At 38.1% G+C, this 25,004-nt stretch overlaps 1 protein-coding gene across 1 annotated transcript in view; it reads left to right on the top strand.

Annotated features, from left to right (window-relative positions):
- The window catches only part of PKHD1 (PKHD1 ciliary IPT domain containing fibrocystin/polyductin), a 433,649-nt gene that overhangs the window by 335,162 nt on the left and 73,483 nt on the right, over window positions 1-25,004 (top strand). The window lies entirely within an intron of this gene.

The following is a 25,004-nucleotide window of genomic DNA, read 5'->3' as shown; positions in this document are numbered from 1 at the left end:
GTTGACAGTTTTAATGCAATCATTAAAAATACCAGAAATAGACATATATGGAACAAAATAGTTTTAAAGGTCAGAAATAGATCTAAATGTATTTGAAAACTTAGTTTATAGCAAAGATGACATTTAAAATCATGGAAAAATAGAAGTTATTCAATTAATGACATTGAAGCATTTGATTAATAACTTAGGGAAAAATTCAGAAATCTATGTCTTTCTCTTTTCAAAAATAAATTCAATATGGGTTAAAGGCAAAAAAAGAATCCTAGAATTACCAGAAAATATTAATGAGGTTATATACTCTTATAGTTGTGGAGCTCTTTCCTAGCATAAATCAAAAATCTAGAAAACATATGCAAAGATTTGAAAAAATTGACTATAACAATTAAAATGTTTTGCAAAAAATATTAAAAGCTAAACTAAAAAATTCAACAAATCTTACAACTCACATGAAAAAGGACTAATTTCCTTAATATACAAAAGATATTCTTACTAATATTTAAGGACAAAAGGGAATAAATCAATTGAAAAATATTCAAAGGATTCTAAAATGCATTTCACACAAAATAAAAACAATTTTAATAAATATATACATATGTCAATTTCTCACACAATCAAAGCACAGGTTCGAGCTCTTATACTGAGTCAAGCTGCCTAAATTGTATCCTCTTCCTAGATGTACAACTCCCAGGAAGTATTTTTATCCTTTCTGAGCCTCAGTCTCCTCATTTAGAAAGTAAAGATATTAATATTATATACTCACATGATTATTGTAAAGATTAAAAGAGATAAGCTCAACACAAGTGTCCACCACTACTACAAAGGCAATGATGACCGCTGCTAGTATAGTAATTATTAATAGCATTGTTTTACCAAGTATTTTGCCAAGGATTAGAAAGTATGATAATCTCAGGGTCGGGGGAAGTGTGGGAAACAATCCTCAATCCCACTTCTCAAATGCCGCTTGATGAAGCCTCTTGGCATCTGGCAACCATCTAAAAGCCTATATCTCTGGCTCAGTAACTTTACTATTAAATTATTTTCAAGATTTGTGTTGAATGAATAAATGAAATGGTAAAACACACATAATGAAACAGAAAAGACTCTCTGCCTTTTACCCCTGTTCCATGCTGATCTTCAGTACCGCTGCTCAGAGGGAACAACTAGGAAGTTACCATTTTAAAAAATCATGTATATGTATTACTTATTATTTTAATAAGAATAATGATAGTAAAACCCATTTATGTATCAAATGGGAATCCTGAAAAATGAGTTGGTTAGTATGTAAAGCGCATCAAGAAAAGGGAGAAAGAAGAAAAAAAAAATTCCTAGACCTAGGAGCCAATCTCTCTACTACAGAATTAGGGACTCCCTGTAGGACCCAATTCCAATTTGCTTAGCTCCCTCACAGGAGAAATATTAATAAAAATTGAATACAAGCTCCTGAAAGTAATTGCCATGGAGAAAGGGAGTCGAAACTGATTTTTTTATGTGACTGAAGGTAATAACCTCTTCCCTTCGGGGTGATGTTGGTAAGATCACCTTTCCTTGAGTGTCGCCCATGTGGAAAGCAGCCTGTCTCTACATCTAGGCCATAGTGCTCTCTTTCTGCTTAAACACATTTGAGGCAAAAGAGCAGATCCTGGAGGTATAAAAGACATAATGCATAAAAAATACTTAGCTCCATGCCTGGCTCAGGATAGCACTGAGTAAAATACTGGTGACTACAACCAGTCCATTGCCACCACTTATATCATGACTCTGGCTGGGGTGATGACGTGAACATTTGAGCGTCATACCTTAGCTGGTTCTTGTACTAGTTTTCTGTTGCTGCCATAACAAATTTAGTAGCTTAAAGCAAACATTCATGTATTATTTCACAGTTCTGCAGCTCTGGAGTCCAGTATACTTGGCAGTTTTTCTGCTTTGGGTCTCTCAAGACCAAAATTAAAGCGTTGGCAGAACTGCCTTCCATCCTGGAGCCTTCAGAGATGAATCTACTTCTGATCTCACTTGGTGTTTTTCCTGAATTCAGTTCCTTGTGATTGTAAGAGTGAGGTCCCCATTTCCTTGCTTGTTGTAAGCTTAAGGTCATGCTCGGCTTCTAGGGCTGTCTGTACCCCTGATTTACGGCCTCTTCATCTTCAGAGCCAGCAATGGTAGATTGTGTCCTTTTCATGCCTGTGCCTTCTCTTTCACTATATCTTTCCGATTTCAGCCAAAAAAGGTTTTTTGCTTTTTAAAGGTTTATGGTATTAGATTGGGCCCACCCATATAATCTCCCCATTTTAAGACCTATAACCTTGATCACATCTGCAAAGTCCCTTTGCCATATTTACATGTTCAGAATTAGGGCATGAACATTTTTGGGAGGTTGTTATTGAGCCTACCATGGTCCTTTGTAAGGCCTTAGTTTTAGTTGCAAAATGTAAAAGAATATGAGATAAGAAATTAAATTGGAATACTGATGCTATTGCTGCAAGATTTCTTCTCTCTCAGGAAAAAAGCTAGGTTTAGTTTATCTTGTTTCAGAGTTATTGTAGAAATGTGGAGGATTCCATATCTGCTCTACAGGCTGAACATCAGGTTTTGACAGGAAAATTATCAGTATAACCTGGTTTATTTGATGTGATTATGTAACATTATAATTCTTAACTTTATTTTGGTCTCATTTTTGTTACAAGTTGAATCAAGAAAATATTTTATTTTGGTATGCAATTAAATATACACTTTACTACATATACAGGATGGGACAAAAGTAGTTTTAAAGATTTTCATATGGAAAATAATACAATAATTCATAAAAAATAATACAAGAATAAACTGTGTTTCTGGTACTCACAACTTTTGTCCCACCCTGTATTTTAAATATGACTGTGTCCTATGTACTGTCTTTTTTATTATGCCATTATTATTATGCCATACTGGCTTATTTATTATGCCATTGCTTCTAAATACAGCCAGCATTTGCCTCATCCACCAATTGCCCTTGAGTTAAGTGAAACAGAACTTAGGCATTAGAAATTCGTGTATGTCCAGTGTGTGATGATGCTCGGTGACACAAATATGAACTTCTGTAATAAAGGAAAGCAGCTCATTTTCCCTGGTCCCTCAGACACATCTATGGCCTGACCAAATAACTGAGTATGAGCTTGCAAAAGCTTAGATGAGGGAGCACTGCATTGTGCAGCAATTAATTTTGCAGAGGAAGCAGTCTGTTTAAAGATGCCTGCAGTCTAAATTGGGGGTTGTTTTTCAAGGCCACCAGAGCTGCAGTGGGCTCAGGCTAGCTCATCAACAAAACAACGATGCTAAAATATGGCCTCCTGGGTTTTGCAAAAGAAGGGACTAGAGGGGCAATGAGTTATGCTCACCTGCTAGAGCTGGGTGAAGACTGTAATTGTTTAGCCCTCTAGCACAACCCTGCAAGGGTTAAAATGACAGAGATATTAGTTAGTGATGGCTAAAATTGTTGGTTTGAAGCTCTCGGCAATACGCAGACTGTTATTTACCGGACTTGGTCGATTTACTTCTTAATGCAATAATGACCTGTGAAATGAAACGTGAGCTAGACAATTGTTCCTCGTTGTTTCCACTAAAACACCCTTTCATACCCCATTAAACCACCATTAATTCCATATGAAAGAGAGTCACGCACAGGCACGGATGGTGTCTCTTTTTCTTTCTGGGACTTTCTTGCCCCCACATTCCTTTTCTGTTTTTCTTCTTTTTCTTTGTAGTTTTCCTTCCCTTCCTCTCTCCCTTCTTTATTCCAAATACAATATGGGCACGATGGAGTACATGGTCAGAAATGCCTTTGAAGAACATGCTGACTTACATAACGTTCAAAGCAGAGGCAAAGCTTCAATTGCTGAGCCTTCACCTGGATTTCCTCCATTGCCTTGGATATGAAAATAACTGCAGGAATAGAAAGGCTTCTGAACAAGGAGAAATTGTTTATTCTTGTTTAAAAAAGACCCAGGTACCTGTTCCAGATGGGTAGGTATGCATATTCCACACTGGTTCCAGAATAACCACTAATGGGGAAGCCACCATGTGAATGGGCTAAGTACCTACATAAGCCTGGGGAGGGCTCCTTGCTGCAGCAGGAATGCCCTTTATTTTCCAGGAGCTGACTAGTTTTGAACCACTTCCTCTCGGGGCTACTCTTTCTTCTCTGTAACAAAAGGCCCCAAACAAGAAGTGCTGAGTAACAGGGCATGAGAGGTGCTCTGAGCATTTCTTCTCTCTGATCCCATTTTCTCTATAACCTCATAGCTGGGGGTTATCTTAATTTCCTTCACTGGGTAATGGGAATATTTTGTGATCCATTTGCGTCTTGCTGTTTACATGATCACTGCATCACTTCAGTCTCTGCCTCCGTGGTCACAGTGCCTTCTCCTCTCTGTAGTCAAAGCTCCTCAGCCTCCTTCTTATGAGGACACTTGTGATGATGTTTAGAGCCCACCCACATAATCCCAGATACTTTCCCCATCTCTGTATCCTTAATCCCATCTGCAAACTCCTTTTTGCCATACAAGGCAACATTCACAGATTCTGATGATAACGACATGGACTTCTTGGGGCCATTATTTAGACTGAAATACTTGGTGATTCCAAGATTCTGAGATTAACCCAGGTTTGGCAATTTAAGGTATTTTCTTTCCCTGTTCTCCTCTTGACATGGAAGAAAGAGAAAGGGGAATAAAAAATACCCTGACTCACTTAAAATTTTCTTCATCACACACATACACAGAATGAACCCAAAATAATCTCACCATAATTTGTTTAAAATATCTTTTCTTATTTTTACATCCACTTTGGAGTTAGATTAAATACCATTCGAAATTTTCAAGAATTGATTTTCCCATCTCTCTCAAAGTCGTTCCACTTGAACTTGAACTGTTCTTGAATAGTTGTTAGTTTTATAGCTATAAATTCTGGCACTGTTCCATCTGATAGTTCCTGGTAATTAGAAAGGTTAGTAAATTCCCCATATCTCCTCCTCTAAACAGGACTGTGCATGCCGGGGACTGAATGGTGTAGGAGGTTAAGTATTAGAAGGATTTTATCTGTTTTTGATAAGGAGAAAGGCCATGTAGACTTAACATATGAACCTGCTTTGAATCTGGTGTAAAACAAAGTTCATCACCTCACTCTTTCCTAGAAGGTTTCTGTTGAAAACATATCAAGAATTTACCATTTGCAGCTGGTACCATGGAGGTGCTGGAGTAAAAATGACCTCTTTGTAAGTAATACAAGATAAGCACTTGCAAATACATAAATAGTATTCTGGGTGGACTGGATGAGCAGCATTGTGACAGAAGGAGAAAAGAGCTTTCATACTGGACCAGATTTTTAGTCCCTTTCAAAGCAATTTTCCTTTCTCCTCCCCCCTCCCCATTTTAGAATGCCTTTCTTTCTCCCTTAATCCTCACCCCAGGATATGTGTATTGATTTGAGAGAGAGAGAGAATCATCGATGTGAGAGAGAAACATTGATTGGTTGCTTTCCCATGCACACCCTGACCAGGGATTGAACCCACAACCTAGGTATGTGCCCTGAGTCAGAGCTGAACCAGCAACCTTTGGTGTGTGGGAAAATCATCCAACCAACTGAGCCACCTGGCCAGGGCTAGAATGCCTTTTAATAAAAAGTTAATTTTTTAAAAAAATCAGTAATTAGTGATGTAAATAAATGATGAATGGCTTATTTAAAATAAGCTTAACTTTTTTAAAAAGAAAAAGAAATGAGAGCAACACTTTACTGTTCAGGGCAAGCCTATTCCTGTGCCTAGTCCATGTTGCAAAAGTTTACTGAGGGCCCATGTGTCCCTCAAGGGGATCCTCTTCACTGAAGGAAGAAGTGAAGTTTTACTCTTCAGAAAACCTTGGATCTTACTGGGGATGCTATCATTCATGTTGCTTTTTGCTTAGAATGGTTAATTATGTTAGCATGTGGTGGTGACATCTTTTCCCATTTTGATTATTACTTCCTGGAGGGCAAGAGAGATTTATTATGCTAACTTTAGTTTAGTTTAACCAATATGAATTGATTCTTTATCACAATGTAGTAGTATAGCTACTACCATTACATTAGCTTCTATTTAGTGAGTACCTCTTCTATGCCAGACATTGTGTTAGGTACATTATATATCATATCTTTATAATAACTTAGAAAGTAAGCCTACTTTCATCATTCTAAATATGACAAAACTGAGACTCACTGAGTTTAGGGATTTTGTTTAAAATGATATATCAGGTGGTAAAGCCAGGATTTATGTCCAAGTCTGTCTGAATTCAGTGCCCACACTTTTTTCCTAATGTCCATGGACTTTCTCATATATGGGCTTTCTGGGGGGATTATATACATATATATATATGAGATTCATCTTTGACCCTCAAGGAGTAATGATTTAATAAATAATCCAAGTACCCAACTGTCATATGAAGCAAAATAAGATAAACACTTGCAAATACATAAATAGTACTCTGAGTGGACAGGATGGGAGGGATTTTGACAGGAGAAAAGGACTTTCTGTATTGAGGCGTGAAGAAAGAATGCAGATGTCACAGGTATGGGCATTTCCATTTGGCTGCAGTATGGGAAACATGTTGAGAGGAAAGCGAGTGTGGAACCATAATTTTGGAGAGCCTTGAAGGCCAGACTAAAGTACTTCTATTTACTTCAGTAGCTACTGAAGGGTCTTTGAAGGTTTTAGAGTAGAGGAGGAGTCTGTAGGAAACTGTATTTTAGAAAGATTATTGAGACAGCAGGAAGCAGGGTGAAGAATGGGTTGGAGCACACACCAAATGGAAAGACTTGTTAGGACACTGTTTCAATTGTTTAGATTTAGAGGAAATGCATTGAGGATCTGGAGGAGATTGATGGCAATCAGAATGAAGAGGATGGACAGATCAAAGAAATACAAAAGAAGAAATAGAAAGGGTTTGCCTACCCCTGACAGTTGGGAACTGATGAGAAGGCAACAGTGATTCCATTGTCCACAGTCAGGATATCTTGGGGGATAGAGTTTCCAATAGCAGACTGGGAGATGTAAGAAAGAAGGGGGTGGTTGCCTAAGCTTTGCCTTTAGTAAGTTTGGGATGACCAATAAATCGGAGAGGAGCTATTCAGATATTCAGCTGGTGGTCAGAATCTCTGAGATTAGAGATTGGGAGATAAATTACAGTTAGAGATAAAATTGAAAATTATCTGGAAATAACAGATGAAACAATAGGTCTAAGGGATTGCTAAAAAAGGGAGAAAGAAAATAAACTAAAGCCAGAACTTTGGGGAATGCATGGCACCGAGGAGAGATTTTGTTTGAAAGTGTACAAGCAACCAAGTAGTCAGCGATAAGGTTGGACTAGTGGATGAGAGCCAGACCCTGAGGATCCTAGTGAGACATTTTAAGAAAATGAAATTGTATTCCACTTGCAATGGGGACTGATGTAATTTACTTTGTATTTTTAAAACTCTGGAAAACTAAATGAAGGTTTGCAAGAATGGATAAGAGAGAGGTGAATTAGCAGTTCTGTTGCAGGGATCCAGATGAGAAAAGACGGTGACATGGGTTACTCTTGTATCAGTGGAAATCTTCTAATTTTCTGACAGTTTGAAAAATACCTAATAGACGATACAGGAATGTGATTGATAATAGCATTAATTAAGAATGTTCTGTTCTTCTGGCTATGCCCTCCTTGCCCTGAAAACTTTCCTAATGTTTTCAATGTCAAATACATGTAATTCATTGAGATTCACTAAAGTTAAACATTTTTAAAAATCTACATACTAAGATCACTTTTAAGACTTTCTTTTTCACTCACAAAAGATTTATGGAGAGATGGCATGTGTCAGGAACTGTATGAGGCGATGCAGATAAAAATGTGAATAAGGAATGATCCTGCTCTTGAAGAGCTGCCAGACTTTGCTTTGTTTCTGAATTTGGCCACCAGAGAGCAATGCCATTTATTGTGTAGTATAATTAGTCCAATTAAAAGATTGGAAAATTAGTTCTACTATTATATAAAGAGATACAATATTCTTAAGGTAATTTCCACATTATATAGATAGTGACAGTTTTTATCTCTTTTGGTTCTCACAACGATCCTCCAAGCCTGGAGTTTGCAATGATGTGATTAGTTTTGCCCCCAGAGGACATTTGGCAATGTTTGAAAACAATGTCTTAGCTGTCTCAGCTGGAAGGGTGCTAATGGCATCTCTAATGGATGGAGACCAGAGAGGTTACTATATATCCTACAATGCACAGTACAGCTGCTCACAACAAAGAATTATCCTATCCAAAATTTCAATGATGTTGAGGGTAAATAACTTTGCTCTGAGTTATTTACTTTTTTACCTTGTAATAAAAATAGCCTAAATTAAAATCTGACTCCTAGTTGGACACATCCTCTATTATCCTGCATTACTTGTCTCAGAAGCTTTAGTACCTGACTGACATTTAAGTTAAATCTGTATTCATATATGTACTTAAAACTGGCTGTTTCTTGTCCATTTCTGTGAAGCAGCCATGCCAATATATTAAGAACTGGTCTTTCTAGCCAGGTAGAGTCTTCACAAGACTACGTAGGCTATTGATTGAATTAAATAAAGCAATGAAATGTCTGAATAGCTTAAGCACACAAAAAATTATAAGCCCCATGCCATATAACTACTTAAATGATAAATTCTCACAACATAAATAAGAAATAAACTCCATAGACATGAGCATTGCATTTGTATTTCCTTTTGTCTTATTCAGCTTGCTTGTATGCATCATCACATTGAACTACATTATCAACTTTAAATGCGGTTTCCATGCTTTTTTATTTGATTACATCTCCATTTATACTTGTTAGCATTTTATGTGAAATAAGCTGGAAATATCATAAATCACTTTCATTGAGACCATCTCTATTTATCTATAGATCAGATGGCAGATAATAAATGTTATTTAATGATTCTGACATAGCATAATCTTCTTTTCATGCTCAACTTCAAATTCCACCAGTAATAACCTTATTGCTTAAATTTCAAGTAGATAATCTGAAAAGAAGTTTTTAATACCTCTATGCCTCCTTTAGAAATTTTACCTCCTAAGTAACAGTGACTAGACCCACATTTATATGCTATGAACATTAGTGATAGTATTTCATGATTTCTCCATCTTCCTTTTCCAAAGGAAGTGAACATCATAGAACAAGTGTATTTAGTCACTGGATGAACTCAGTGAGGTGTGCACAGTGGAAGAGCACAGTTAGAGAGAGAGAGTATGATTTGTGTAGGCCAGTAGACAGTGATCCACATGGCATGCTGTGTAGCATGTTGTTCTTCCTCCTATAACTTCTATTCATCCCCTCTCTCCTCAAGCCTTAAGCTCCAATAGAAAAGACTGACCATTGAGTATAATGAGGAATTTTTGTTTTGAGTAGGTCACTATTAAAATGTTAGTGCTCTGGCAAAAATTTTCAACCAGGAGCAAAAAACTACTCAGCAAGGTTTCATTTCACTGAAGGTTTCATTACTGAAAAATCTTGCTGAGGTGGTATTTTTGGTCTTTGGAAATGAGGAGCACTGGTAGGTACTTGTATTGGGTGGGGGCAGGGGGAAACGATGTAAAGGTTTTCTTGGTCTGATCTTACCCTACAGCATTGGCTTTATTTTCTAACAGGTCCAGTCCCCTTGAACCTAAGCTACTTTCTTTTCTGATGTTGCTCATGATTTCATGCCTGTAGCTCTTACACTTTCTTCTCAAAATCCACTTCCCTCCCCTGCCTGTCATGGGATTGTTTACTCAAAGTATTATCGGGGCAAAGAAATGGATCACTACTCTATGGACCTTAAATGACATTAGAATATTTGGCTTGTGCCTTTGGGGAGGATATTGGTATCTCTAGCAGAATTGAAGAAAGACTTAGAAGAACTTGGAATTTATGACTACCAGGATTTAGGAATAAGAATTCAATGCTGTCAGCCCACTTTCCCTGTTCCTTCTGCTTGTCTCTGTTTGTGTGACTCTTAGCCTTATTCCCTCCTGCTGCCAGAAGACCTTTTCTATCTGGAGGGGAATAACACCTCACTAATCCCAGTTTAGTAATCACAAATAAAAAGAATTTTTTTCCTCCCAATGTCAATATATTAGCCCTAGGAAAATACTAGTATTTCCTATTTGACTTTTATGCCTCTGTTAAGATTTATCCCTGGATCCAAAATGGGGGAATATGATTAAGCCAGAGCTCAGTTATGGATCCACTTTTGCGGCTGGAGGTCAGGATCTGTAATCTGGAAAAGGGCAAAGGGCAAAGATATGGTGTGCAGCCAAACAGGTTCTGTGTGTATACAGTACTCAGCTCCTGAGACCTATCTGAAGAGGTACTTTGTGAAGCTTTTCCTGAACCCATGTGTTGGGAATGGGCACCCATCCTTTGCCTCTGCCTACCAATAAACCTGAACCATTGCATTATATTTTTATATTGACATATGTTTACACTGCAAAGTTGCTGAAGTTGATGATGCATTTAGATTATTTTCAGATAATTGATTCATTTCCTCCTAAATTCTCCACCTAGATTCAGGATTATGTTAGTGGCTGGTAATGAAAGACATGGTCAAGTGAAATGAAAAGTCATTTCTTTTTTAAAAAAATTATATTTTATTGATTATGCAATTACAGTTGTCCCAATTTTTTCCCCTCTGCCCCCCTTCACCCTGCACCTCCCACTCCCTCTCACAATCTGCACATCATTGTCTGTGCCCATGTGTCACCCATAGGTTCTTTGGCTACTGCATTCCTATACTGTACTTTACATCCCCATGGCTATTCTGTAACTACCTATTTGTATTTCTTAATCTCCTCACCTGTTCACACATTCCCCTACGCCCCTCTCCCATCTGGCAACAATCAGAATGCTCTCTGTACCCATAATTCTGTCTCTGTTCTTGTCTGCTTAGTTTGGTTTTTAGATTCAATTGTTGATACATACGTACTTTTTTGCCATTTATTGTTCAAAGTTTTGATCTTTTTCTTAAATAAATCCTTTTAACATTTCATATAATAATGGTTTTGTGATAATGAACTCTTTTAGTTTTTTCTTGTCTGGGAAGCCCTTTATTTGTCCTTCAATTCGATAACTATTTTGAATTTGTGTAGAGCAATCTTGGCTGTAGATCCCTGATTTTCAGGACTGAATATTTCTTGCCAATCCCTTCTAGCCTGCAAAGTTTCTCTTGAGAAATAAGCTGACAGTCTTATGGAAACTTTCTTGTAGGTAACTAACTTATTCTCTCCTGCTACTTTTAAGATTGTCTCTTTATATTTAACCTTTAGCATTTTTACTATGATGTGTCTTGGAGTGGGCCTCTTTCCGTCTGTCTTGTTTGGAACTCTCTGTGCTTCCTAGACTTGCATGTCTATTTCCTTCACCAAAATGAGGAAGTTTTACCAAATTGGAGAAGTTTTCTTTAATTATTTTTTCAAATAGATTGCTTGAAGTTGTCCCAGAGGCTGCTTATACTATCCTGTGTTTTTTAAAATTCTTTTTTCTTCCTGTTGTTCTGATTAGTTGTTTTTTGCTTCCTTATGTTCCCAATCATTGATTTGAATCTTGGTTTCATCCACTCTACTGTTGTTTCCCTGTAAATTGTTCTTTCTTTTAATTAGTGTATCTTTTGTTTCTGACTGGGTTTTTTTTTTTTTTTTAAAGATTTTATTTATTTTCAGAGAGAGGAGAAGAGAGGGAGAGAAACATCAATGTATGAGAAAAACGTCTGTTTGTTGGCTCTTGCCTGCCCCTAACTGGGGAACTGACCCACAACCCAGGCATGTCTCCTGACAGGGAATCGAACCAGCTACCTTTTGTTTACAGGCTCATGCTCAATTCCTGGAGCCACATCCAGGACTGACTGGATCTTTTCTTTGCTGCTGAAGTCCTCACTAAGTGACTTGAGCATTGTATAACCAACGTTTTAGGCTGTATCTAATAGATTACTTATCTCCAATTTGTTTAGTTCTTTTTCTGGAGTTTTGATCTGTTCTTTCATTTGGGCCATGTGTCTTTGTCTCCTCATTGTGGCATCCTCCCTGTGTTTGTTTCTATGTATCAGGTAGAGCTGCTATGACTTCCTGTCTTGGTAGCATGGCCCAATGTAGTAGGTGTCCTGTAGGGTCCAGTGGCACAGACTCCCCTCCTCACCCAATCTGGGTACTGGAGGTGTGTCCTTTTTGTGGGCTGAGCACACCCTCCTCTTGTAGTTGAGCCTTGATTACTGTTCACAGGCCAATGGAAGGGGTTGACCCAGGCTAGTCAGCTGCAAGGACTGTCTGTGAGTGCTGACTACCGACCTCCACCCTCTGTGGAGGATCAGCAGTGTCGGAGCAGATTGATGGTGCTCTAGTGTGGTCTGTAGCTGTCTACTGGATGTGCTGGCTATGGGGTTTCCCAGAAGGTACATGCTAAGGTCAGCCCCCATTTGTGTTTTTCTCAGGGCCACCCTGCCTGAGCTGTAAAGCATAATATATATATATATATTTTTTTTCCTTTTTTTTTTTTTTTCCTGCAAAAGGCTTTATTGTTTCCATTTGGTCTGATGCATGGGACAGGGTTCCAGAGTGGGGTTGCAGGAGGAGACTCAGGCAAAAGCCAGAGGCTAGGGAAATGCAGAGGAGCCCCTCAAAGGCCTCTGGGCTCCAAAGACTTCCTAGTCGTGCTTGAGAGTGAGCCTTTTGAAGAGATACTCACCCATCCCAGCCTGGGGGCCCAGCCTGCGGGCCCAGCCTGCGGATGTTAGTCAGGTGGTTGCCCATTTCTTGATGAATTTCACCTCCTTATCCAGGAAGTGGTTCTCCAGGAAGTCACAGAAATGAGGATCTGTGCGGGCAGAACCCAGGGCATACTTTTGCCAGGCTTGGAGATTCCCAGGTGAAGCAAAGCTCTGAATCTAGGCTGATTGCTGCAATTGCTGGGCCTAGGGCCCCTTAGCAAGAAGTATGGTGGTTAGGGACTCACTTACATCAAGTGTTACTTGTTTGATAGGATTTAGGAAATTGTGAAGCCTGAGTCAAGACCAGCCATTCATATGGAAAAGATGCTTGGGTGGCCCTGTAAGATGGGTGGGATGGAGTTTCTGGGGATCTCCAGGGCACGGCAAAGAGTATTAGCCAAGTTGATGGAGTCTCAGATATGGGACTAGCCTTCCAGCTCTGTGGCTCTGTGGAGGAAGGTTTAGAAAAGGGACAATGGCCTCTGCCTACTTTTCTGTCTGTGAGAAAGCTCTTACCATTCCAGCTCTTACTTTGATGTCAGACACTTCAGTTTGTCCCTGTATGCCACTGATGCCTTTCAAGCTGCAACCCCAGTGCTGGAGTGCAGAGGAAGTGAGTCTGATTAAATCTATGTGTTGGTTCTTTAAGACTACCTGCTTGGGACTCCAGAACTTTCTTTTATCAACTCAGTTCCCCACTGGATTTTGCAGCCAGAAGTTATAGGGACTTATCTTCCTGGCTTTGGAACCCTGGGATGGGGGTTGAGATATCCCTCCCAAATTTTTATTTACCAAATGTGGATATGGGACCAATACCACATCCCTGCCTCTCCTACCAGTCTGGGTGGATGTGTTTTCTTTAATTCCATAGTTGTTAGACTTCCATTCAGCTTGATTTCTGACAGTTCTGAGTGATGGCTGTTCTATCTTTTATTTGTACTGTTGGGGTGGTTGTGCAAGAAGGTGACCTGTGCTTACCTATGCCACCATCTTTACCAGGAGTCTCCTGGTCTATTAAGAAAGCCATTTCAATTTCACACCCCATTTTATCAGCCTATTTAGGCAAAGCCAGACTTATTCAAAGAACATTCCAGTTTTTAGCCTTCCATTGGCCTGGTTATATAAAAATAGCTATTGTGAGTAAAATCCAACAATTTAAGACTAAGGGGGCCATAAAAATTCGTGTTTCAGCAGATGGGCTTTGAATAACTTTTCCATTTTATTTATTTATTTATTTTTAAAAGATTTTAAAACTTTATTTATTTTAAGAGAGGAGAAGGGAGGGAAAAAGAGAGGGAGAGAAACATCAAAGTGTAGTTGCATCTTATGCTCCTCCTGCTGGGGACCTGGCCTGCAACCCAGGCATGTGCCCTACACTGGGAATCGACCTGACGACCCTTTGATTTGCAGGCTGGTGCTCAATCCACTGAGTCACACCAGCCAGGGCCTTTTCCATTTTATTATTAAAAATTTATTATGAATAATTTTGTTGTTCAATGGCATAAAGAATAGCATAATGAATGTACATGTACTCGCCATCTATCTTTAGAAGTAAAACATTACAAATTTACAAAGATAGTTACATTTTGGGTGCCTGTCCAATTCCAATTGAATTTCCTACTCTGCCCTCTTTCAGAGATAACTATTTTGAATTTGGTGATACTCACTCCTATACATTTTGTCTTAATTCCCTTGTTTATTAACTCTAGTTACCAAAAAATACACAACAAAACAACAACAACAACAACAAAAACACGAATGAACAAACTTCTGCTCTACATAGCAGTATACCACTATTGGTGGTATTGCACACTGCCCCTGTTTGATTATCTCTCTATGTTAAATGGTACATTTTTCCTCATGTACTCCCAAGGGATTGGCATCAACTGTATTTGCATTTTTGAGTAAATGACAAGAAGATGCAAATAGGCAAAGTGAGAACATGCTCAAGAAAAAGAAAACTCTGTTCCCAGTTTTGTTGAGAGAATGCAATACTTCCAGTGTGTTCTAAATGTTCCTCCTCAGACCAGGTGTTTTTCAAAATTCAGGCTTTAATTCTAGGCATTGAAGGTATCTGGGAGAATATACATAATTGATAAATCAAAATTATGGAGGTCTTTTCAAAGGATTTAGTTCTGAATTTCTGCTTTCTCTATGTGTTAGTAAGCATTGGTTTTTACAATTTTTCCTGCTTTTCACAAAAAAAGCATAGTAAAGTGGATGGAGTTTGGGTATACATGGTCTCCCAGTTACTGTCTCTGTGATCTTTGATTAAATCCTTTATGCTCCCTTAGCCTATTTCTTTGTCTGTAAATTATGTACAATAATATCTGTTCTGCTTATTTCTCAGAGTTGCTTCTAGAAAGAAATGAGATAATTCATGTGGCTTGTGAACCATATATAAAAATATAAATATAAACCATAAATATAAAGGATGATAGCTTTGGTGGACATTGTTCTGTGTCCTATCATAGGGGCAGAAATGATGGAGTTGCTTATTCTGCCTGAGTAGACTTTTTTTATATTTAAGGCTCATCCATGAGAATTCTAATTATTTCCATTTTATCTAAGACTTTAACATTGTGAGAAATCCTCTTATATTCATTTGCTTTGACACATCCTTAACCAAGGTGTCAAAATCTATTTACTTACTAATCATGTAAAAATCTGGAAAATGTGAATCTTCTTTTGTACTGGAGCTTCAGACAAACCTCCAAGGCCTGAAGTCAAAAGAAGCAATAACACAACTCCATGTTCTAAAGTGAGGTTCCAGAGTTCTAGCCCTGTCTTTGGAATTTGCTGCAATTGTGGGAGTTTTTCTATGTCTGTGCTGTCCAATATGGTGGCCATACCACATATGGGTATGGAGCACTTGAAATGTGATTAGTGAGATTTAGAACTGTATTTTATTGTGATTAATTAAAATTTAAACTTACATAACCACATGTGGTGAGTGGTTAATGTATTGACAGTGAAGACTGAGACATCTGTGTTGATCTTGTAAAGGAAGTGGCAAAAACCTAGTGCAGTCTCTGCCTAGCTAGCCGTTCGTGAACATCCAGCGTGTATATGAGTGGAGGAGAACTAATTAGACAGTGGAATAGGACTGTTTTAAGAATCATATTGCAGTTAATTCTTAACGTGCTATGAATTCTTCATCTCTTTTCACAGAGGGTCAGAACATAATGCTTGACCTCCTATCTCTCGCAAAATGTGTTACTTTTTAAAGCATCACTAGGAGAAATTTATGGACAGAGACCGCTGTCTGACTGAAGAAAAGTCTACACTGAGAATCTGGCTAAAATCACTTGTGCTGACAAGAGTTCTGCTCCCAGTTTGCTGAGTAAAAATGTCTGGCCTCTCAGCGGAGCATATCATGCGTCATTTTTATAGAGATCCACACAGGAAGTATAAGATGACCTCAAGTGAGAGGTAGAAACTGGACAGCAGGAGCTAACAGATATGTCTTGAGCAGCCAGCAGGAATGGGCATCACCTATGCCAGGCAGGCAATTGCAGATTCTTAGTGTAAATCTCTGTGGAACCCATAGGAGGACCTAACTCAAAGAGAGTCAGTTTCAGACGTGCGCGATACTCAAAGAACATCAATGCAGGATTTTAAGTGTTCTTCCTCAAGGCAGTCCTCTCTGTCCTATATTGCTCTTCCCTCTCTCAGCTTCAGGCCCCAAGTTCAATCCTGGAAAACCATAGGCTTCAAAGGGAGAGGAGGAAGAGGAATCCAGGTGGGGAAATGGTGCAGACAACCACAATTTTTCCCATCACAGGTTTCACAGTTTGCAACAGACCCAAACTCAGGGAAGAATGTGGTTTTTGAAAGGATTTGAGATTGCATTGGATTGGACTGGAATTTTTCATATGTGAAAGTACTCAAGAAAGCTGTGTCATCTACCTAGGCTTTCATCCAGGATGAGGAATTGAGGAAAATCATTTGAAAGCACAAGTTTTAATGAGAATTGGTTATAAAGACTAAATTTCCTCTCTTACACCTGCTGAGTCCAACTCATTCAGTAAACTGATTACGATATTAAGGATAATTATACATTATTAATGATGCATTAATAATGATGGTGATGAATAGCTAACATTTATCAAGTGTTTATAACCTTCTAGGCACTCTTCTAAGTATTTATCACTTTTAACCCCTCAGCTGGAGATACATATGTAATGGATTCCTCCCTATCTGAAGGAGTTCAGATAAGTGAATTCTAAGACCTTCTGAGATGCACTGAAAGATGAAATCACAATTATTGGAAAATCATTATCATGTAATATTTATTGAACACACTTAAGGATTTCAGGTGCATTATTTCATTTATTACTTTAACAGTACTATGAAATAATTACTCATTTCATCCATTTTATAGAAAAGCAAATTAAGATTCAAAGGAATGAATGAAGTCAATTCACCTAATGGCAGGTCTAGGCTGAGGAAGAAGGGCCCTCAGGCTCGGTGTAAGGCTCTTTACGAGTACTCCTGCTCAGAGGGGAGGACTAATGCTTGCCTGTTTTCTTGAAACAAACACATTAAGTTATAAGGAACAAGGAAATGTCTTGCTCGAGCAAAATAAAAAATTGGTAAATTTGAACAAGGGAAAACGCTTTGGATAATAATTAATAATAAAATTAGGCTTTTTTTCCTCTTGACCTGAAGTCTTAACTTTAGCTTGGAGAAAAGAGAATGCAGAAAATAGCTCGAAGTGACAGTCTACACGTATTACTGCAAGTGTAGGAAAAACAAAAGCAAGGGGCAACTCTTCATTTCGGAACCCCTGGAGCACTCCTGATCCTCTCAAATCTTCTTCCTCTCCACTTTATTTCATTGTTGTTCTTAAAATGAATTCCAAAACCCAGGAGAGTAGTAAGGCTCTTACCAATAAGAAAAGGAAGAAGCTAGGCTGTTACGGTTCAGCGTATTCTGAACTCTTGAAATTTGGAGCCTATTTATACTTCAAGACAAACAGAGATCATGTTAACAATAGCAGATGTTGCAAGGGAAGAGTTGAGTTTATTATAGGCAGATCTATGTGGGGTCAGAAGCAATAAGCTCTTCCTGTGGAGGAAGTCGGATGGGCAGCTGCAACTTGACTAGAAATGGCGCATTATTATATTACAGTCCATGTTGAGAGCACAGTATGGTGCCCATCTCTACTGGTTGGATCCACGTGCACACAACTTTGCTACTCCTCGTACAATTTTCTGGTTGGTCCCAGGTGTTACTTCCAAAACTGAGTAGGTGGCTCAAATGCAAGGAAAACATCCAACCATTTTGAAGGGCTTGGGAGATGCCTCATACTTGCAAATATGACTGTAAGCATTTATCTTTCCTTTTCTCCCACATCTTCTAAATATTAGCATTTAATAAAATACACATTTCTTTCATTTATTTTGAACTCCCTCCAAAGCCAGCAAATACCAGAACTTCAAATGTTATGATAGGATAGGTTCTTTATTGGTTTGTTTTCTTTTCATTCTTTCTGTTTTTACTGTGATTCTTTTTCATTATAAATCCTTATGTTTCCAGCTCAAGGAAGCCTGACTAATCAAAAGGGCTTCCAGCAGAGGTAGATAAATATTCTCAATGCTGTCCTGAGTCTCTTCAGATGCAGAAAGCTCTGCTATTCACAGGAAATGAAGAAGTCAGGTCCATCAGAGGCAGGGGATTTCCTCTTCAGATAAAGTATGTTAGCTGTTGCATATTAGTCATATAAAGCACAGGAGCAAAGACAAGATGGTTTCAGGCGGTGGGTGAAGTGGCCTCTTCTTACCCTGGATGCCACTGAAAGCAGAACCTGAGACAGAGGTGTGCACATAGGATATTTACTTGGAAGGTGATCCCAGGGAACAAGAGTGGCAGACAGCAGTAGTGAAACAAAGGAGGGAAATCAACTCAAATTGCCTGCAGGAGATGCTTGGTCCTGTGAGGCCTTCTGAGGATTTTTATGAAATGTATCTCAGTACTGCCCGTGGGCAAAAGGAGACACAGGTTCATGGTCAAAGGTAGCCCTAACTTGAACACTTCCTGGTTACACAAGTAGGAATGCAAAGCGGTTCATTTCATGCAATAGCATTGTAGAGGCCTGGGAGCAGAAGGCAAAACGCTGTCAGGTTTCTCCAGCATGGAACTGGGAACCACATCAGTGGCTGGAGTAAGAGATGGAACTGTGAGGTTTTGCAGTGGCATACGGAAGTACAACACAGCCACCTTAAGAAATGGTTTTAAGGTGGTGGTTCATAGTTAATGCAAAACGATATGTGTAGAGGTCCCATTTGTATTACCTACTGGCTGTGCATTGTGAGCAAGTCATTTGCTCCTAGCTCCAGTTTTCTCATTTTTTAATTAATGACACTTATCTTATCTAGTTGTTATGATGAATAAATGAATCAGTCTCATAAGCTTAGTGACTACTACATTGTACGTATTCAATAAGTACTATCAGTGCTATTAATAGTATCAATAGTATGCACATTTTTTAGGCATTTTTTTTTTATTATGGCATGGCATGAGACTATAGAGAAAAGACATGAATGGGTAAGTGATGAAATGAAACAGTTTGGTGACTGGAGAGGAGTGTGACTCAATAGAAAATGGTTTCTGGTGATTAACGACCCGCCTTCCACCTATTCCACTTGCTTCTCCTCCTCTATTTGCTCTTCCTCTTCTTCTTTTTTCTTCCCCTTTTACCAGTTATGCTACATATTTTCTACCAAAACTACCAAGATAGATCAAGCCTAGAGTAAAATAAGAATTATAAATGGTGTATAAAGTTGTTCTTGATAAGGATAGGAAAGGACATTTAATTGAAAATAGAAAGGAAGTTCCTTCTTGGATTGCAGTACCTCTTTTATAGGTTAAAAGTATTCTTTTTCCCAGTTGCTCGTATGCCCATAAGGATATGTGTAGTTCTGACATACAGAAATTGTGACTGGCTGCCTTCAGTATATGAGAGAACAATGTGATCCTGTGAATATATGATCCAAGGAAGAACTTAGGATGGGGATAGAAGCAAACCCATAGATACAAACATTAGTGACTTGTTTTAATTGCTGAAGAAATATCAAGAAAAGAATGTGTAGGGGAGGAAAAATTCTACCCATCTTAGCTTCCTTGTCTAGGGTTCTGCAAATTTGACCAACAAAATACGGATTAACAAGAGAAGAACAATAGAAGTTTATTAATGTATATATCACACATACTTGGTGACAAGAACTCAATGGTGTGGTTAGAATTTAAGCTTGTATAGCATTTTGGCAAAGAACAATAATTATGTAGAAAAGTGACAAGACAAAAGGAAGGAACTTTGTACTTCGAGGTGTGGTAAATTGTGGGAAGGTAAATATATGAAGAAACTTATAGTAGATGAGGATAAAGTTTGTTGTGTAGATCTCTCTTGTACCTTCTCTCGGCTGGTAAAGGTCTGGAGTCTCAGATGATTAACTCCGACCTTTGCCAGTAGGGAGCAGAGAGGAGACACGTTTACAAATGTCCTGTGTTTTAGACAAGTAGAGGAGTGCAGAAATCTTTTCTTATATCTGCTACTTCTCAATAGTCTTCAGCTCAGAACAATCAATATGCCAAAATAGAATCATTTGGAGAGGTGTATTCTGCTCCTTTTCAAAAGTTTCCCAGTAACCACTGTCCACCTTAAGGGGTAAAGATTTCCCCACATCCTTACTTCACATCTGTGATTGTAACTAGGAAAACTTACAATTGATCACTGTAAGTTTAACCCTAGGCATTTAACATTTTTAGTCTGTCTGTATCACTTAACAGAACTAATTTTGATCCAAATTAGTATTATGTTTAAGGTAAACTTTATTCATAGAAATTAATAACCTATCTATGATGCTTCTCTGTATGTAAGACATGAAGGATATATTCAGCTAAATAGGAACAGTGATTAATCAGTCTTTCTTTGCCCAACACAGAACAGATAATTTTCTGTTGTTACTAGTGATTAAATTGAGGGCTAACTCAGCAAAATTTTGAGGTAGGCAAAGATTTTTTTTTTTTTTTTTTTTTGCATTTGTCATCTCAGTTTTTATTTTAAGCATCTACCCTGGCTTCATTTCCAGTTGTTACTTGGGTATTTGCATTTTAATAGAAAATTGCTGCCAATAAAAAGCCTTTAAGCCCCAACTAAATGAATCTTTCATAGTGGACATTTAGATGGGCATGGGGTCCTATGAGAGAGACATATTCTGGAGACGGGCAGCCATCAATTTGCACTGTGGACATGGGGTTCTGAGGAGTAACTCTGAGACAGGCTCTCTATTTGTGTCTTCAAATTATTTGTGAGGCCCTTTGACCCTGCACCTCACTGTGGCTACTGCCACATCCTGCTTCATCTCTTCATAGTCAAACTCCTTAAAAAAAAAAAAAAAAGAAACAAAAACTCTGCCCTCATTGACCCTTACTACTCCTTCAGTCTCTACCCATTGTACTGTTGCTTCTTCCCCCCATTACTTCATCAAAATTGCACTGGAAAACATCTGCAATCATAAACTGACTGAATATTTTCTCCTTATCTGAATGATCTCTGCCAAATTTGACTCTTGATTCTGCTCCCTGATTCTTAAAATCCTGTTCTCCTTTGGTTTCCAAGGCAATGGGCTTCCCTAGTTCTCCATCCTCTCAGTACTACAGTAACTGAAGGGCGGGTCTGGGGTGCGAATACAATCCAGGGGCATCCCCCATTCTTTGCCAGACACAGTTTCATTTTCTCAATTCTTATATCGAGTGCCATGCAAGCAAATGGTCAAGCCTTGCTCTGGCCTAATTGCTGGTGTGAGTCATTTCGAAATGACAGTTTTGGAGCTCCCACTGTCCCAGCCACTGCTTCTTCTTCATATTGCCCATCTGAACGTTCTTCTACCCATGCGTCCAGTGTAAGTGATCTCTAAAGTTTTGTCATTAACCACCTCTTCTTTTCCTTTTTTTTTTTCCAACTCCTGGCCTTATGAATACCCTGGCTTTTGACTCCCGGGTCCCAGCTCTCTACCTCTATTCTAGATTCACCCTCCCCCGCCAACTCTTTCCAGATCTGAATATCCAGCTACCTTTCAGACATCTCCATTCTGCCTAGTTTAGAATGCCTTCGCTTCAGCACTCCACCCTCTTTTCAGTCTCCCAAATTAATAGTCACTCTTGGCTGCTTTGCCTCTCAGCCCCTTCTTTCATAAAGTCACAGAGACTTGCCAAGTCCATCTTCTTAACAGCTGTTAAATTTATCCCCTTTTCCATTTCCTCACTTTTGCCTTGATGTGAACCTTTGTCTGAGCTATAGCAGTAAATACTGTTCCTTTTATCGCCGTAAACCTCTAAACTTCTACAGTCTACACAGGGAAGAAGTGCTCTTACTGAAATGCAAATCGGATCACGTAAGTGTCATCATAAAATGGTTAAGTGGCTTTCTATTATTTTACAGAATAAAATCTCAATTCCTTAACATAATAGCTGATATACCTTGTGATCTTACCTCCACACAAGATGCTGGCCGCCTTGTCAAGCACCACATCCCCTCCCAGTATAGGGAAACACTTCCTGTTGCTTAGTCTCTGCATCTTTAGACAGTATATTCTTCTGGATCATTCTTGTAGTTTCATGAGTGTCTATGTCTTATCTACCTGTCTGGAAAATAGACTCCATGCTAGACAGGATTGTGGAGTAAACTGTTTCTACAGGTGTTGATTGACTGATGTGAATGTTAGGGAGGGATAAAGAAATGTAGAGGATGTGCCATTTCTCATCTGGATACTAGAGCCTCCCATTAACATTGGTGTAACTAGCATGGCTCTAGGTAGAAATAGCTGTTTGGAAATGTACCAGGCACACTACAAACTATGGTCATTAGAACAGAGGTGTGAATAACCGGCATTCCTCAGAGAGAAAGAGCATCTTGACTTCTAGACTCTTGTATTTATGTTTATTGCCAGATGAGCTCTCCAGGAATTAAAAGCAAAGGTGGATTTGTACTATAGGCAGATGCTGAGGTTATCATTCAATTGAGATTTGAAGAGGAAAAGGCTATCTTCAAAATTTCATCAATCAGGCATGTTGCCACATTTTAGGTCATTGTTCAACACGAAACTTTTTGAGAGAGAAGACACATGAGACTTTGGTTTCTTTCTGAATTTATAAAATGACTGTGTGACTTTGGTGGTTTATTGCCTATTATATGGTATACTAGTTTGAAAGATAAAAAATTAATGTTTTCTTTCCTCTTTCTTCTGACTTGAATTTGTATTAAATAATCTGGTTTTTAATGTCTTTGTTCTTATAAATAATCATTTCTAAAGGAATATTCTCCATTAATTAGAACCCTCAAATAATCAGAATCTTAATTTTCAGCATCTAAATTTTTTTTAAATTATTACACTAGATATAGTAAAAATATATAATAAAATCCTTCTTGACTATGTACATCTCATTGTCCCTTTCAATTTAGACAGATTACCTGGAATGCCCACCTCTGTACAGCTATACAATAAAAATGGATCACTGTGGTTATTCAGAAGCAGCAGAGATGAAATTAAATATTCTGAAAGTCCAGTGTTCTTATTACTAGGACTGCCAGGGGAGAAACACACATTTTTAGGAAAACTTTGAACAGCATTTTCATAAGTCCTCCATCTGTGTTTATATAGCACTTTATACAAATGTTTATGTAGCACTGTATACATACTTTTATTGCACACACATTGCATGCTATTATTGCACTTTGTTTGTCTTCTCTTAAATTTAGTGCTTTGAAGACAGGGGACTATTTCTCTTTGTGTTCTTATCACCTAGCACAAAGTCCAAGAGAATTAAAGTAAATAATCGATACTTATTAATTAAAAGAAATTCCAAGCAAAAAAAAAAAGAATTTCTAATAATTCCGAGTTCCAGGGAAAATTTGGTACAATTGAGTTCTCTATTTTTATATTGAGGTCTTAGAAGCTAAAATACAAGTATATAGTAATTACTTCTACTAATTACATTGTCTGTCACATGGTGGTTCTGATACAGTTTTGAATTTCAATAGAAAATGATGGAAATTTCTTTTTTATTATGTAAGTATATACGTGATGTCCTGGATTTTGCTTCTTTGCCTGCAAAGCTTAAAATACGTGATATCTGGTCTCTTACAGGGAAAGTCTACTGACCTCTGTTCTGTAAGTGCTTCAAATAAGTAAAAGAAATAATTAGTTTGTAAAAATTTCCTTAATGTGACATTTTAACACTAGGCTGGACATTGAAATCATGAATTTTGCTTTTCGCGTATATCTGTATCTGACTCTCCTCTTGCACCTTATTTGACTTGGTGCAGGGCTGAATGCATAAGGTGCTTAGCAAAAAGGGGGTCGCTGATTTCTTTCTCTAGCTGCTCAGTTTTAAGAAAAGACAGCCTTATTCCATTAGAATTTTAAATAATGGAAACCAAAAAGTACAATGTAAATGCAAATATTTATCATGAGAATTATTTTAAGTGAGTAGTCTAACCACTGAGGGATATGCTTAGAAATGAATGCTAGACTCTTCAGATTTAACTCTCTGCCAAACTCTAGAAACTGATGAAATCTGTGAAGGACTGGAAGTGACAACCCCAACAACCTACGGGATTTCTCTGAATTAATACATCAAGCGAAAGAGTCTTATCATTTGCTTAATTTTAATTTAATAATTTCAAGTGCAGCATGACAGTGACACCGACCATAAAAATATTTTAAAAGATTTCAAAATTAGGTGACTACATAGAAAAAGAATTGCATCAGGTAAAATAGAACCCAGAATAAATGTCTTGGTTAGTTAAGATTAGCATTTTAGTGAAACATCTCCCTTTTCCTTTCGGGTTACAGGGAAGTCCTTACTAATTTCACTTGTTAAAAGAATATATTTCCAGCTGCCTGGGTAAAGTGAGGATTGCATTGTAAATCCTGCCTACATTTAGTTTGAATAAACCAGTCAAGAATTTAACCTCTGTTTGACAAACTAATTGGCTGGGGGTTTAAAACTATTAGTTATGTAATAAAGCTGTATGCAGTCAATTAGGGTGAACTGATTATGTTCAGTGAGCTTCATTTCTGAAGAATCTTGTTAGCAGTTGAAATTTCTAGTTACTTGCCTAACTCTTAAAAAACAACTCAGTCTTTTGTATAATCATGAGTTTTTCAATTCCCTATAAATTTCACAGGGCTTTCAGGTCATGAACTCTATTTTATTGAAGAAAGCAATGTTAAGTGCAT

Source organism: Pteronotus mesoamericanus, unplaced genomic scaffold, assembly GCF_021234165.1.
Source record: "Pteronotus mesoamericanus isolate MK-2021 breed Mesoamerican mustached bat unplaced genomic scaffold, CSHL_Meso_final contig_20, whole genome shotgun sequence".
NCBI lineage: Eukaryota > Metazoa > Chordata > Mammalia > Chiroptera > Mormoopidae > Pteronotus > Pteronotus mesoamericanus.
Note: the sequence above shows the minus strand (reverse complement) of the source record. Positions and strands in the feature narration are given on the sequence as shown.